The sequence below is a fragment of the Notolepis coatsorum genome (assembly GCF_963971535.1).
Source record: "Notolepis coatsorum genome assembly, chromosome: 6".
Classification (NCBI taxonomy): Eukaryota; Metazoa; Chordata; class Actinopteri; order Aulopiformes; family Paralepididae; genus Notolepis; species Notolepis coatsorum.
This window is the reverse complement of record NC_140170.1, coordinates 41,307,300-41,323,804: the sequence shown is the minus strand read 5'-3', so window position 1 is coordinate 41,323,804 and position 16,505 is coordinate 41,307,300. Positions and strand designations below refer to the sequence as shown.

Below are 16,505 nucleotides of genomic sequence, written 5' to 3'. Positions count from 1 at the left end.
CAATTGTCTTTGCAGACCATTCAAAGTCTATGAGCTTCCGAAGAAGGGTGGTCACGTCAGGGGACGACAGGAGAAGGACAATTGTCTTTGCAGACCATTCAAAGTCTATGAGCTTCTGAAGAAGGGTGGTCACGTCAGGGGACGACAGGAGAAGGACAATTGTCTTTGCAGACCATTCAAAGTCTATGAGCTTACTTACGAAGAAGGGTGGTCACGTCAGGGCACGACAGGAGAAGGACGATTGTCTATGCAGACCATTCAAAGTCTATGAGCTTACGAAGAAGGGCGGTCACTTGAGGGTTGATGGCGCTTTGCTTCTTTGCCCTGGAGCCTTTCTCCGGGTTGATGCCCAAGAAGCACCTGTTAATAAGCAAAGATACGTTTCAGTTTTAAATAGACTCAGCATTTATCAAGGTGCTCACCTGTGTTTTTCCCCACACCACACCCTGATGAAGACTGCTACTAGTTCAAACTTGTTGGATCATCCTCACAATACAAATATTTGTTTAGCCTAGCAGAGTGCCTCATGGTACCTCTAACATAATGTTTACTTATCCGAATTTTGAAGCCATACTATAATGTGAATTAAACCATTATGCCAATTTCTTAACAAGATATAGCAGCAACATCAAGTGATGGTGTGGTCCCAATTCACATAGTTGGTTCCAGGCTTCATACTCTTTTGGATGAACTCAAGTGTGCATGGTGGAGGAATCCGTGGTGGAGGACGACAGCAGCATCTCGTTCTGCAACAGGGTCTTTTCCCGGGGTCACGCCGTCGGGGTGGGCGTAGGCGCGATTCCTCTTGGCCATCCTGGCCGAGCACCTCCTGAGGGCCTTGCCAATGAGGTAGCACAGCTCGGCCACGTTGAGAACCATGCAGATGGTTGAGGACGCCACCATGAAGATGGTGAAGATGGTTTTCTCTGTGGGCCTGGAGATGAAACAGTCCACCTTGTTGGGGCAAGGCCACTGCTCGCACTTCACCAGCTGGGGCATCTGGAAGCCGCCGTAGACGAAGTACAGGGTACATGAATCCACCTTCGAAAATGAGACGGAAGAACAGGCTGCAGGTGTAGGTCCACCACAGCGGCCCCGTGATGGGCAGGCGCCGCCTCTTCAGCGACTCCAGGTCTATATCATTTATCCTGGTACCGCCGTTGTTGGCCAGCATGTTCCTCTTGTCCCCTCGCTTCCTGTAGGCCACGTGCATGGTCACCAGCAGCGCCGGTGTGGACACGAAGATCAGCTGGAGGCACCAGAGGCGGATGTGAGACACTGGGAAGAAGTGGTCATAGCAGACATTGTTGCAGCCGGGCGTCAGCGTGTTGCAGGTGAAGTCAGACTGCGCGTCCCCCCAGACGCTCTCGGCGGCCAGCACCAGGATGGTGATGCGGAAGATGAAGAGGACAGAGAGCCAGATCTTTCCCAGGCTGGTAGAGTGTTTGTTCACACCGCCCAGCTGGGCGTACAGGGCCCCCCAGCTCATTATGACAATGAGGACTCTGGATTCCTACACCGCCTGTAGAAAACAAGAGGTGGACAGAGGGTTTACAAACAAATTAAAGAGTAATTTATCTTCATACTGTAGGCTGACTATTCTTGCGGTGATTATCCATTAATTCACTGTCTTGGCTCGTTTAGTTTCTTAAGAAAAGTGACTTGCATGGTCTGAGAGGCTGACAGAGTAAGTCTGCCCCTCTTTGTAGAGACATTAGTTAGGCTGAGAGGCTGACAGAGTAAGTCTGCCCCTCTTTGTAGAGACATTAGTTAGGCTGAGAGGCTGACAGAGTAAAGGAGACACATGCATGAGAGAAGGTCCTGGTGTGATTCAACCCTACCGGCCAGCAGAGCTACTAAGCAGAGCTACTAGTCTTTGTGATTTCATGCTGCTTTTAAGATCTTTCTTTCCATTCTTGCTGTTATATTAAACTGTGAGTATAGAGAGCGAAAGAAAAAAATGGAATGAGATGATATTCAACATAAACCACAAAATTGTGATTACATGCAATGCGCCTGTAGTCGGTAGATGCACGAGACACTGGAAATATTTCAATATTAACCACTAATAGTTTTATCAGCACACAACAATGAGCTGAATAAAAGCAATTATGCTCTCTAATAATTGCCCCCCCCAGTAGCGTATGGAGGAGGGCAGCTTTCCTCAAGTACAGCTACATATTCTTCATCCAGACAATCTTTCAGTCTTAGACCAGAGGGCCCTCAGCATATTTTCTAGAAGTGGAGGGCCTTGAACACTCTTGAACACTCAGCTGGACTTGGACCAGTAGTCACCTGCACCCCAAAATAACCACTGGCTCTATGTCTATACAGTTACTGTGAGTGGCTCCTTCCTTCCATCCTTGAAGCACTCACTGAGGAAGTGGCACTGTATCTGAGTATTAACTATATATTACAGAGAAGGGAGGGCGGCTACGTGGCTTAGTGGGCAAGGCGCTCGCCACGAATGACGGAGACGCTGGGCTTGCCTGTTCGAGCCCAGTGCTCCACATTGCTTTCAGTTTAGCTGGTCGTTCATACTAATACACATTGGCCGTATTAGGGGGTGGGAAACTGATGGGTGGGGATCGGGCGTTGTGGACAGCGACTCCTACAGGTCGGTTGGTGCGCCTGCGCAGTAGAATCAGGAAGTGTCGGGGGCAGCGTGAGCCTCCCACGCGTTACTCCTCGCCACTGAGAGATCGAGCTGCGCAGGTGAAAAGATGCGACTGCTGTTACCTCAAGTACCGGAGGGGACTTGTGCTATGTATGACTTAGTCCACATTGCAGCCGGCTTGTGGGAGGCAAGAAACAGCGTTCGTGACAGGGGAGTGTTGAATTGGATGTTACGAGATTGGGATGGGAGAAAATATAGAAAAATGGGAGAAAAAGTGGAAAAAAAAAAAATATTACAGAGAAGGGAAAAACTGAAATTTTAGAAGAAGAAAAATCAAACATTAATTTCCAATAATTCTCAAATGTTCTGGTTATTGTTTCTTTCAGTGATTTTAGACACATGTCTTTTCGAGTTGCTCTAATACACGACATAGGCCTGACGACGAGAATAGGTGGGAAATTTGTGCACGTAGCTATAACTCACCTGTCTATTGGATTCCTTTTTAAATGTACAGTATATCAGTTGACTTCCATTGAGTTAAAACCAGGGATGCAGTGGTGGGTGGACGGGGTACGACGCCGTCCTAGTAGTTCGCTGAGCAGAAGTACGCGCAATCGTGCATGCGCGCGCACACAAAAATGCGTTCACAATTTGTCACTGGACTCGTCGCGCCGTGCACCAAGTACCCGGCGGCCGGCACTTATCTCTGAATGAATGAATGAATGAAAACTTTATTTAACAGATTGCAGAATGGGTGAATGAATGAATGAATGAAAACTTTATTTAACAGATTGCAGAATGGGTACAATACAGTACGGCTCAATACATACAATTGTTAAGGGGATGCAGACCTGAGAAAGACGTTTGTCTTGTTTCCATCAGGGTCCCCCATTTTCAATTCATATAGACATATATGACATACATGACATACAGATAGTCAGTACTGCTACATCTATACATTTATGACATACCAGATTTGCAAATACAGTACTGTTTGTGATACAGAAGGAGTCAAGAAAAGGGAGTATATACATTTGACGTAGAAACTGTACATTGGAGGTTGGGTGGGGGGGGTTGGGTACATTGGGATATTGACAACCATACTGGGTAATTTACATTGGAGGTGGTTGGGGGGGGGGGGGGGGGGGGGCGGGGGGCATACTGTATAAACAAGTAACACTGTACATTGAGGGGGGGGGGGAGGAGACACTGTACAAACAAACACAATTGTACATTGAACTATTGACAAAACCATACTAGGTAAATGACTGTACATTGGAGGGGGTTGGAATGATTGGGTTAGGATATTTACAGGGGCCAGTGTTGAATTGCAGTCTCCCGTAGGTGTCCCTTGAGAGAGGTTTTGAAAGTGGGTAGTGATCCACATTCCTTTACAGCTTTGGGTAGGGCGTTCCACATTGATGTGGCATAATTGCGAAACGTGTTTAGTCCCTTATTTGAGCCGAATCTGGGTTTGACATGATTTGTGGAGCTCCCTCTGGTGTTGTGATCGTGGTATTCACTGACCTTTGGGAAGTATTTTGACATGTACATGGGTACCTTGGTCGTGTAGTGTATCTTGTAGACCAGGCCCATTGCAAGTTGTTGTACTCTGTCGTCTACTCTAAGCCATCCTAGGTTGTCGAAGTGGGCAGGGGTGAGGTGGGTTCTAGGAGTAAGGTCAAGCAGTAGTCTGACCAGTTTGTTTTGAGATGTTTGTAATTTTGTTTTTAGCGCCTTTGAGGTGCTTTGGTACCATGAGGTGCAAGCATAGTCGTAGTACCCCTGAATGAGTGCTCCTGCCGGGTACAATACAGTACGGCTCAATACATACAATTGTTAAGGGGATGCAGACCTGAGAAAGACGTTTGTCTTGTTTCCATCAGGGTCCCCCATTTTCAATTCATATAGACATTTATGACATACATAACATACATGACATTTATGGCATAGGGACATATAGGTATTTAGTACTGATACATTTGTGACATAGGCGGTATTCAAATATACAGTACTGTTACCCCTAGATCCTGACAGAGTATATACATATGATGGGGAGGGGACTGTACATTAGGAGGGGGTGGGTGGGTGGGAGGGGAATATACATACGGCGGGGAGGGAATATATACATGCGGTGGGGAGGAGACTGTCTATTAGGAGGTGGTGGGGGTTTTGGGCATTTACGGTGGCCAGTTTCGAATTGCAGCCTCCCGTAGGTGCTCTTTAAGGGCGGTTTTGAATGTGGGCAGGGATTCACATTCCTTTACAGCTTTGGGTAGGGCGTTCCACATTGTTGTGGCATAATTGCTAAACGTGTTTAGTCCCTTGTTTGAGCCGAATCTGGGTTTAACATGATTTGTTGAGCTTCCTCTGGTGTAGTGGTTGTGGTATTCACTGACCTTTGGGAAGTATTTTGACATGTACATGGGCACCCCGGTCGTATAGTGTATCTTGTAGACCAGGCCCATTGCAAGTTGCTGTACTCTGTCGTCTACTCTAAGCCATCCTAGGTTGGCAAAGTGGGCAGGGGTGAGGTGGGTTCTGGGGTTCAGGTCAAGTAGTAGTCTGACCAGTTTGTTTTGTGATGTTTGTAATTTTGTTTTAAGCGCCTTTGAGGTGCTTTGGTACCATGAGGTGCACGCATAGTCATAGTACCCTTGAATGAGTGCTCCTGCCAGAGTCCTCAGGGTATTCTTGTTTACCAGAGAGGAGATCCGGTACAAGAATCTAGTTCGTTGGTTGACTTTTTTTATTACATTGGATGCCATTTTGTCACAGGAAAGATTTGCCTCTAGGATGGAACCCAGGTAGGTAATTTCATCTTTCCTTGTGACAATATTGTCACCCACTGTAACTGAGAAGTCTATCACCTAGACTTTGCATAATAATAGGATACCACTCAATCCCTCCTTTGTGCTTGGCCAGGGCCTTACAGGCTCATATGGACAGTAATGAGACGGAGGGCTGTTGCTATCTGCCAGCACCGCGGCAATATAATTGCCAATAAAAAAGCTCCTTTCACGAACTGTTTTTATAGGAATCCAAGATGTTCCGGAACGTTCTATATGACATCACAAAGGTTCCAGAACCTTCTATCATGACATCATACGCTGGTTCTAGAATGTTTTACGTTCTAGAAAGTTCTTACCTACTAGCATTAACTATTTATGTCCCTATGATAGTTATGATAGTTATGAATCTGAACCCTGGGTTACATTCTCCCCTTCTATCCTAATGCACGTCCCTGTGCATATTATCCCAGGACTACATTATCACAATCCTATGGGGTTCTGGGGAGTCTGGTTCTAGACTGTTTCACGTTCTAGAAAGTTCTTACCTACTAGCATTAACTATTTGTGTCCCTATGATAGTTATGATAGTTATGAATCTGAACCCTGGGTTACCTTCTCCCCTTCTATCCTAATGCACGTCCCTGTGCATATTATCCCAGGACTACATTATCACAATCCTATGGGGTTCTGGGGAGTCAGAGTCATCTAAAGAGTCTGCGATTACTGAGCTTAGACTCTGTAATATTGACTGGATTATCGTCACTAGTGGGTTTCCTAGTCTGTGATAAGTCAGGGTTTTTGGAGGTTCCCTATGTCTTGTCGACCTTCTTGGCTGTTCATCTATGACCTCTCTTTCGGTTTCTTTTTCCACATCGTTGTGGACATTTTCCTGTCCATCGGGTTCGGTCTCCAGTTCATTCATGTTAGTATTGTTCTCCTCTGAACTCATAGTCATAACTGGTAAGGTCTTGTCGGGTAGGTTGTCCTCTTCCTGATCCATGTCAGGTAAGTGATTTTCCCGATCCGCTGTATCTGGGTCAGGTAAACTGCCTTCAGTAGGTCTCACTGCGGGTGGGATAGTCTTGTTCAGTGTCGTCGGGTCATCAGGTGTCCCTGGAGCTCCCTCAGGAATAATGACTGCGTCATAAATAGATTAATACAGGCCGTATTAATTAATGTAGTGTTTTTCCCCCAAATGTAGCCAAGAGTAAAGACCCTAACCCTATCAAAACAGCAGTCAAAGTGTATATTTTCAGCACTACGTTTGTTTACCAATGATTTTGAGTGTTATTAGCGAAATATGAGTTCATAAATATCTCGGTGCATCCCAGCAGAAACCAGATGAATTAGATGGAAATAAAGGAAGCTGTCATACGTGTGTAGTCCTAAAAAAGAAGAGACCCAGGGCTTTCGAATTTCATAAAACTACACTACCCAGATCACGCCAGCCCGTCAAACTTGGAGCTGTCTGGTGTGAAATTATTTTTCAACGTTATTTTTCATGATTATGAGTCAGGGGTCAAACAAACCTGAACGTTATTGCCATAAATTAGAATGTAGTGTTTCTTTACCTTTCTGTGAACGTCTAGACGTGACCGTCTGTGAACGTCTCAATCTGATGAAAAATGGTGGAGCATTTTTCATTACAAAAAAGTAACTGTACTTACAGTAGATTTCATTCATGGTCTTTGCTGCCCTGTTACGGGCGCCTGGTGGTACTACATCCAGATTTAACTCTGTCATTGGGAAGAGGAGATTTGGCCCGATCCATAGATCTATGACCTGGCCATAATAAGGTCATTTATAGGCCTGATATTCTATATTCATATTTAAAATGGCATGTGTCCGGATGGCAAAATTCAGTACTGTATCTACAGAAAACCCATGTAAATCATCTGCCCTTTATTTATTTGCTTAGATTTTTAGTACACCTAATCTCAAGGTGCTGAATGAGCGATTTTCCACGTCTGGTCAATGTTAGCATAGTGTTATTCACCATCAAGCATAGTAACAGACACAATATTTATGACACTGGGAATACATTCCCTGAGGTTCATAGATGTCCCTAGATGTCCCTAGATACCAAGAACATGCTAATGGACCTTGTAGAAGTGGAGCAATCCTCCATTTACTTGGGTATGTACTTTTAAACTCTGGCCACTGTGTTAGGTCGTTTATGTGACACCTCTCTGACTGTTAATCTTGTAAAATGTGAGTTTGGAAAGGCACCAGTCACATATCTGGGCAAGCAGGTTGGTCAAGGTCGGGTGAGTCCTGCAAATGCGAAGGTCGAATTTGTTGAAGTTCCTGTCCCGACTGTGGCAGTGCTGGGGCAGTGTTGCTGGAAGAGGATACTTCTGGAATCAATCACCCTGTGTGCTATTTCTTCAAAAGGTTCCTTGCAGCTCAGTTACAGTACAAAAGAAGAAGAAACTCTTGTGCTGTTGCGACCCTTCAGCATGTTAAAGTGTTTATCAGTACTTTACACCTCCTAGTGGTGTTAGCAGCTGGAGCTCTGGTCTGTGACCCTCCATCTGATATTATACAGTAGACAGGCCTGATATGGCCTCTGGTCTGTGACGACCATCTATCTGATATTATACAGTAGACCGGCCTGATATGGCCTCTGGTCTGTGACGACCATCTATCTGATATTATACAGTAGACCGGCCTGATATGGCCTCTGGTCTGTGACGACCATCTATCTGATATTATACAGTAGACAGGTCTGATATGGCCTCTGGTCTGTGACGACCATCTATCTGATATTATACAGTAGACAGGCCTGATATGGCCTCAGGCTTCCCACCACAATTGTTGAAATATAAACCTTGTTTACACAGAATACAATTCACATACACAATTCAATGAATGGGCCACAAGGTTTGACACTAGTCCACATTTACTGAAAAATGTTTTAATGACACTTAATGTTAATCAATTATTATTATTATTATTATTATTATTATTATTATTATTATTATTATTATTATTGACATTTACATTTAGTCATTTAGCTGACGCTTTTATCCAAAGCGACTTACAAGTTCTGTACGACAGGTCATCAGGAAGGGCACAACTCTATCAGCTGAGTAACAATGTTCATCAAAGTGTTGCGTGTTACAGTGTAGGTTAGTTTATTAGGACAAGTGCATGACAGTAAGGTTAGTTAGGGTTAGATCTTTTTATTTTATTTTTTCTCATTATTTCAGATTGACATATCCATTAGCACGTCAATCATGATGTATTTCATTTTTATGTACTTTAGCATGATTTAGCCCAATGTACTACAAAACATTGTGCAATAGAATAATTCTTCATTATTTAGTTTGCTTACAAAATTAAACAAATAAGTATAATAACAATCATTTACAACAGATTATAGTTACTGTAGAGACAATGCTAGTGAATCTGTGGTCCTAACAAGGACTCTAACAGTTTGGAAGAGGCCAAGTCACCAGTAAGCCACCCAATGGGAGATGAGAGTAGAGCACATGCTCAGAACGCACTGGTGGAGGATATGATGCTAAATGGTGGCAGTGACATCTCCTCCATTTACTCTCTTTGGCCGTAATGAAGAGGCTGGGTTTGTTCTGATTGGTGAGCACCTCCTTTTTTAATCAACCAATAAATGGTAAATGGTTGATTCAAAGCACTTTACAATTTTTGTTCCTCTCACACATTCACACACCGACGGCGGAGGCAACCATACAAGGTGCCAACCTGCTCATCCGGAGCAGTTAGGGGTTAAGTGTCTTGCTCAAGGACACTTCGACACACTGCCCAGGAGTGGGAATTGAACCGGGAACCTTCCGATTACCAGACGACCGCTCTACCTCCTGAGCCACTGTCGCCACCAATCATGGGTGCTGGGCCACTTCCTGTGACGAGTGGAATGACTACCAACCTCCCACTGCTTGCAAATTACCACAAATAAATGTGCATTAAAGCTTGACCTTTGAATGGAATACAGAAATAAAATTTGACCAAATTATCTTGGTCTCAAGTCTCAACACTCTATAGTACATTCATTGATTGAAAACCACACAGTCACACCCAAGTAATAAAATATAAAAAATGCATGCATAATAGTAAACCAGTCAAACACCTAAAATCACACACAATTAGATTAATAAAAACAAATATTAAAAAATATTTTTGAAATTATTCAAAATATTAACAAATTGGCACTAAAGTTTGACATTTGAGTGGAATACTAAAGAAGATTTGCCCAAATGATCTTGACCTTGCTAGTGTAATCAGTGTTTAGATTAAAGTGGAAATTAATGGGACTTTATGAGGCCATAGTTTGTGTGACCTCTTACACACAAATCAGGTTTATATTTTAGCATTGATAGAAGTTCTGAACTCGCATAAATATTGTTTGGCAGTACTGCACCCACTGATTGAAAACCACAGTCACACCCAAGTAATAAAATACTCAAATGCATGCAAGGCAATAAAGTGAAAGGTTACAAGACAAATATTAGTATTTCTCCTTCCATACTGAAAATAAATGTTTGTTATATAAAGTGTGTTAAAAGTATATATCTATCCATACTTTTCCGAGTATACTCTCAATGCACTTACTAGGTGATTTAATGTACTAATTCAAAGCACATGTTTACTACGATAGTCATTTATATACTATAAGTATCTTCTTTAAAAAAAAATAATGTAAATCATTTCCAATATATTTAAGTACATGTTAATTAAGTACAACTTTTAACACTAAGTATAACTTAAGTCACAGGTGTCGAATTGAACCAAATAGTGGGGGGACATGAAGAATATGATGCTTAAAAGGTCATTCATTCAGATGACTGTAACAATCCCAATTACTGATAATAATCCCTCTCTCCAGCGTAAGTGTAACGGAGGTACCGCAGTCACGAGGTACAGTAAGTGAAGTGGCTGTGGACGTTAAGCGGTACTGCAAGTAAACTCACTCCCCAGAGGCATCCAGACCCAGTAGCAAGAAGTGAATTCACTTCTTGGTATAGTGGTCTGTGATGCCGCCCGCGACGCGGGAGATCGGGGTTCAACTCCCACTTAGGGCGATCCCTTAACAGGGGTAGAATCGACAAAAAACACAACGCAACAAGATCACACCGGCTACATAAGGCTGGAAGACGATCATGGGCAACAGGAATGTGCACTTCTGCACCTGCGGGCTGCTGGGCCTCCACGTCCCGTACAGCTCCGCCAGGGCCTTGGCATCCTCCAGGGCATTGTGGGCGTCGTAGGATCTGCCTAGGAAGTGGTCGACCAGATACTCCTGGGAGTAGCGAGGAAGTTGGAAGAGCTGCTTGCTGAGCAGGAAAGTGTCCAGGAATCCGGACGTTGCCTCTTGGAAGGCCTGCGTGAGGCCGCACTCCTGCAGCACCCTGGCCAGCACGGGGGCATCGAAGCGCTTGGCGTTGTGCGCCGCCAGCGTGGGGCGGTTGAAGAGGTGCAGGAAGGAGATGAAGTCGCCGAGAGCGCGGTCGAGGGGCACGGTGTCCACGATTCGGCCGTGGAGCAGCAGGCGGCCGCCGGCAACGGTGAAGCCCGTGATCCTGGCAGCCTCGGGGCTGATGGGGCAGCGGGGGAGGATGTAGACGTTAAAGTCCTTCTCTCCATCGAAGGCAGCCAACTGGATGATGTCACATGCCGAGGTATCTGGGGTGGGGTGGACAGGTTGTGGGGTCAAAGAGAGACGATGATGTGCAAGAAACATTATGGAAGTATGTATATTTCTAGCAAAGTAAACAATGAAATGCAAATTCAAAACCTGCATTTAAATGGAATTTTCACCTAAGTTTTGCAAGGGTTTGTATTTTACAAATGACTGGTTATGACTTCTTAACATAGTGTATAAGATTCTTGCAAATCTATACAGTGTATAGATTTGCAAGAATCTTTTTTTTTTTTGCTTTTTCCGCCCTCTCAATTTTCAAAATAAAGGTTATTTCATCAGCTTACATTAGGCTTATCCTATACGATTAAGTAGCCTAGTTGAGAAGCTGAGAAGACTGCAGCTAGAGTGGCCACCCACTTGGGGTCCCTCAAAGACAACATACGCCCCCATCTGAGAAACCTGGGTGTTGTTTTCGACCAGGCCATGAACCTAGACAAACATGCCAAAACACTCACACGCACGCACGCACGCACACGCACACGCACACACACACACACACACACCACACACACGTTTACACCGCCCGCCCCCCCCCCCCCCCCCCCCTCTCAGCCCCTCTCTGAGTCTGGACACCCACACCAATGAGAGCACAGGTGTATAATAATGTAACACATGTGGATATTCTGCTTTAAGCGAGAGTCCATACCTTAGCATTTTTTCCTTTATTATTAATAATAATAATAATAATAATAATAATAATAATAATAATAATAATAATAATAATAATAATAATAATAATAATAATAATAATAATAATAATAATAATGAATTACACTTATATAGCGCTTTTCTAGACACTCCCCACAATGTAGGGTGGAAATTGCCTCCTTCACCACCACTGGTAGGCAGCACCCAACCTTGGGCTGCTACGCTATGCCCCAATGGCTGTCATACACTGGCACCAGGCACACTACACAATGGCTGAACGGCTCAGGAGACAGGGATTGATATCAGCCAAATAAGGGGAAGAGATGATTGGGTGGCCTTGATGTCAGAGACCTGATTGGGAATTTGACATTATTTACATTGTAAACTGTTTGAAGTAAATTTAGCCTTCAGCCCCCCAGACATCTCAAATACACATAATCAATATTATTTATCTAGCTAGTTTTAACTTACTCTTAAATTGATTGGCCATATGAATTAAATGTTACTTCATAAACTGAGTATGGGAGTCATAGAAGGTTCTGGTGGAATCTGATCCCAGGCCAGCAGGGGCTTTCCCTTTCTCTCCCATGTAGTTCAACGCTCTCTCCCTCACACACACACAAAACAAAACAAATGATATCACACGTTAGTTTATTTTCTACAATAAGATGATTGATTAGAAAAGAGGAAACAGAGCTTACCTAATCCAGTGGTCTCCAGATCGAAGAAGACAATCCGCGCAGCATCACTTCCATGAGCCATCTCGACTTATTGATATTGGATTGAGCCAAAAGTCAATTGAGCCAAAAAAATATATGGAATTGGGCTCGACTGTAGAGAGAGTAAAAAAAAAACTTAAAAAAACATAAATAAAAAATGAACTGCAGTCCTGTTGGAAGTTTCTTACCAATGGCTCAACCAACTGCACCCGAGGTGGTGAAAAGGCTGTGTGTGTGTCAGCATAGTAGGGGTGGTGGGCGTAATAATGAACTGTTGCAACAACAACGCGTTATCAAAACTGGGGGGGGGGCAGTGAATGAATGTGGATGAGAGCCTTGACATTAAGTGGTTGTAGCTACGGCTGTGGGGGTGCTGGAGACATGATCCAATAGACTTGTATACGCCTGAATCTCCTGAACACGGCTCTCATCCACATTCATTCATTCATTCATTTTATTTTGTTTCGTACATGGGAGTACAGTTAATCTTTGCACAATATCACCAAATTTCTTTTTTTACATGATACATACACCCATGGCCGAAAAGGAACAGGATGAAGAAAACATGTTTCCTGCCCCCTTCCAAACTTCATATTTTAACATAATGGTCAGCTCAAGTGCACCTTACAGCTTCATACCATATAATAATAATCATTACCGTAACTATGATAATAATAATAATGATAATAATATGACCATGAATAATAATAACAATAATAACGGTAATAATAATAACAATAATAATAATAATAATAATAATAATAATAATAATAATATTGCTATAGCTACCAATAAACAAACAAACAAAAAAACTGCGTCACAAACCTCAGATGCATGGAAAAGATAAAAAAAAACAAAAGATAAATAAAATCAGATATAGAGAAAATGTTATACCTGCTGTTCAGGTATCATACATCCCCCCCCTCACCCCTCTCTCTCTTCCATGATTTCAGAATCCCGGAAGTGTTGCGGTGGTCTATAGTTCAGAAAAGAGAAGGCGCAACTCCAGAGTCCAGTCATTTCATCATGTGAGCTACACAGACTAGCTATATCACAATCAGAGCCTCCTAAAAATAATTATACAATTATAAGGCTCTGATCACGATGAACGAAATAGAGCTGGGGAGTCACGTGATCGGTTTAAAACCCGCCTGGTTCCCAACAATTTTTTTATAATAATATCAATATAAATATGGCCTCTTACGTGTAGGTAGATAACAAACTATCATTACACATGGGCAAAACAGAGTCCATTCTCTTCGGTTCAAATAACAAACTCAGCAAGACCGACGGCTTCTCAGTTACAGTGGGTGACAATGTTGTCACAAGGAAAGATGAAATTACATACCTAGGTTCCATCCTAGAGGCAAATCTTTCCTGTGACAAAATGGCATCCAATGTAATAAAAAAAGTCAACCAACGAACTCGATTCTTGTACCGGATCTCCTCTCTGGTAAACAAGAATACCCTAAAGACGCTGGCAGGAGCACTCATTCAAGGGTTCTACGACTATGCTTGCACCTCATGGTACCAAAGCACCTCAAAGGCGCTAAAAACAAAATTACAAACATCTCAAAACAAACTGGTCTACTGCTTGACCTTACTCCTAGAACCCACCTCACCCCTGCCCACTGTGACAACCTAGGATGGCTTAGAGTAGACGACAGAGTACAGCAACTTGCAATGGGCCTGGTCTACAAGATACACTACACGACCAAGGTACCCATGTACATGTCAAAATACTTCCCAAAGGTCAGTGAATACCACGATCACAACACCAGAGGGAGCTCCACAAATCATGTTAAACCCAGATTGGGCTCAAACAAGGGACTAAACGTTTAGCAATTATGCCACATCAATGTGGAACGCCCTACCCAAAGCTGTAAAGGAATGTGAATCACTACCCACTTTCAAAACCACTCTCAAAGAACATCTACGGGAGACTACAATTCAAAACTGGCCCCTGTAAATGTCCCAACCCTACCCCCTCCAATGTACAGTAAATGACGAAGTATGGTTGTCAATATTCCAATCTAGTTTTGCTTGTACAGTTGTACAGTGTGTCCCCTCCCACCCAACCACCTCCAATGTACAGTCCCCCCCACCTACCCAATCTCCTCCAATGTACAGTTTCTACATCAAATGTATACTCTTTTTGTATCACAAACAGTACTGTATTTGCAAATCTGGTATGTCATAAATCTGTCTATCTGTATGTCGTGTATGTCATATATGTTATGATGAATTGAAAATGGGGGACCCTGATGTAAACAAGACAAGTCTTTATCTGGTCTGCATCCCCTTAACAATTGTATTGAGCTGTACTGTACTGTACCCATTCTGCAATCTGTTAATAAAGTTTTCAATCAATCAATAAACAATACAATACAAAACAACAATAAATCAAGAACAAAACAAAAACACCATAAAGTCCAAAACATTTAAAATAAATGCAACACTCCCAGACATACCCCACGCGAAGGTAAGGAAAAACTCACTAAAACCTAGCAATAGGAAAAAATGCACCACAGGCAATGTGGAGGAGAGAAACCTTAGAAGGGCCGTTCAAGGGGGGATCTCCCTTCTTAGATGTCGGTGATAGTAGTGTTACAATAAAACAGGCGAAACAGTTGGTAAGCATGCACTCATAAGCGTAATGAAACACAGATAAGTGCATGCAATAGCAACTGAACATTTTGAAAGATTAAAAATAGAGCTGATGGCGGATCTATTTGAGGCAAGGGGGCGGCGCATAGAGGGTCGCATCCTCCCGGTCATCATCACAGGACGTCCAACACTCCGGTCATCACTACGATACAGCCGGAGACAGGGGGACAGGTGTAAGACAGTTTGCGTGATTGTGATGGGCGGACATAGCAATAGATACAAGTGGTAAGCATTATGTGAATAGAATAGATATATGTAGTAAGCATATTATGTGAATAGAATAGAAGTACTTAACCCATCAATGAACTCTAAACCATGTTGACAGACCACGGATAGAAGACTGTAAGAAGCTGATCCATGGCCTCGGTGGTGCACGTAGAACAGTCACTGCAATCTTGGCCAAGACCCGAGACATCCACCAGCCTTGGTCAACACTACGAGACAACCACTCAAGAGAGATGGGGGGGGGGGGGGGGGGGGCAGGGGTTAGAGAGTTCCCATGTTTGTAGTGGGCGGAGATGGAGCAATAAATACGTGTAGTGAGCATATGCATACATGGTGACAGTAGAATCAAAGTATATAAGAAAATTGTGAAATTGAGTAATAGATAGAACTACTGCAAGTGTATGGATACAGGATGAGATACAAGACAATAGCTCAGGGCCGTATGCCCCGGGGGGCAGGAGAAGCCACTCAGAATTGGTCAGGGCAGAAATATAAGGTTCAGCACTGCAGGCCAGACAGAAGGCGATATGAAGCTGTTCCATGGGACTGATTGAGAGACAGAGGTTAAAAAGGTTCTCCCATGTCTGCAGAAAAGCAGACATGGGAGCAAATAGACATGCTAACTAAACTAGACAGATTCATCTAAGGGTCAGTCCCCGACCAGGTGAGATCAGGGTAGGTTGAAGGAGAGAGAGAAAAGATGGGTCTTAAAGGAAAACTCCAACATTTTGGGAAATAAGCTTATTTAACATCTTCCCTGGAGTTAGACAAGAAGATACATACCTTTTTTGTCTCTGTGCGTGCATTTTAGCTTTGGGAATAGACGCTCCGTTAGCATAGCTTAGCTTCATCACTGGAAGTGGGGGAGGGTTAGAGCCTTACAGTGCCTTACAGTGTATTGCAAGGTCTGACATTGACCAAACTTGATATGCATGACCTTGGTGGGCTCTAGGTCAACTCCTGAAAAGGGGGTCAATGTCAGACCTTGCAATCAAAAGTTAGGGGGCGCACTGAAATTATGGCAAGGGTTATTAGCCCCCTAACTTTTGATTGCAAAGTCTGACATTGACCCCCTTTTCAGGAGTTGACCTAGAGCCCACCAAGGTCATGCATATCAAGTTTGGTCAATGTCAGACCTTGCAATACACTGTAAGGCA

The 16,505-nt window shown here is 43.4% G+C and overlaps 1 pseudogene across 1 annotated transcript; it reads right to left on the bottom strand.

The window, feature by feature from the left end:
• Positions 1–692: 692 nt before the first annotated feature.
• On the bottom strand, positions 693–1,489 carry LOC311229451 (gap junction beta-2 protein-like; annotated as a pseudogene). The gene has a single exon. The product of its transcript is annotated as a gap junction beta-2 protein-like (transcript).
• Between the last annotated feature and the right edge of the window lie 15,016 nt (positions 1,490–16,505).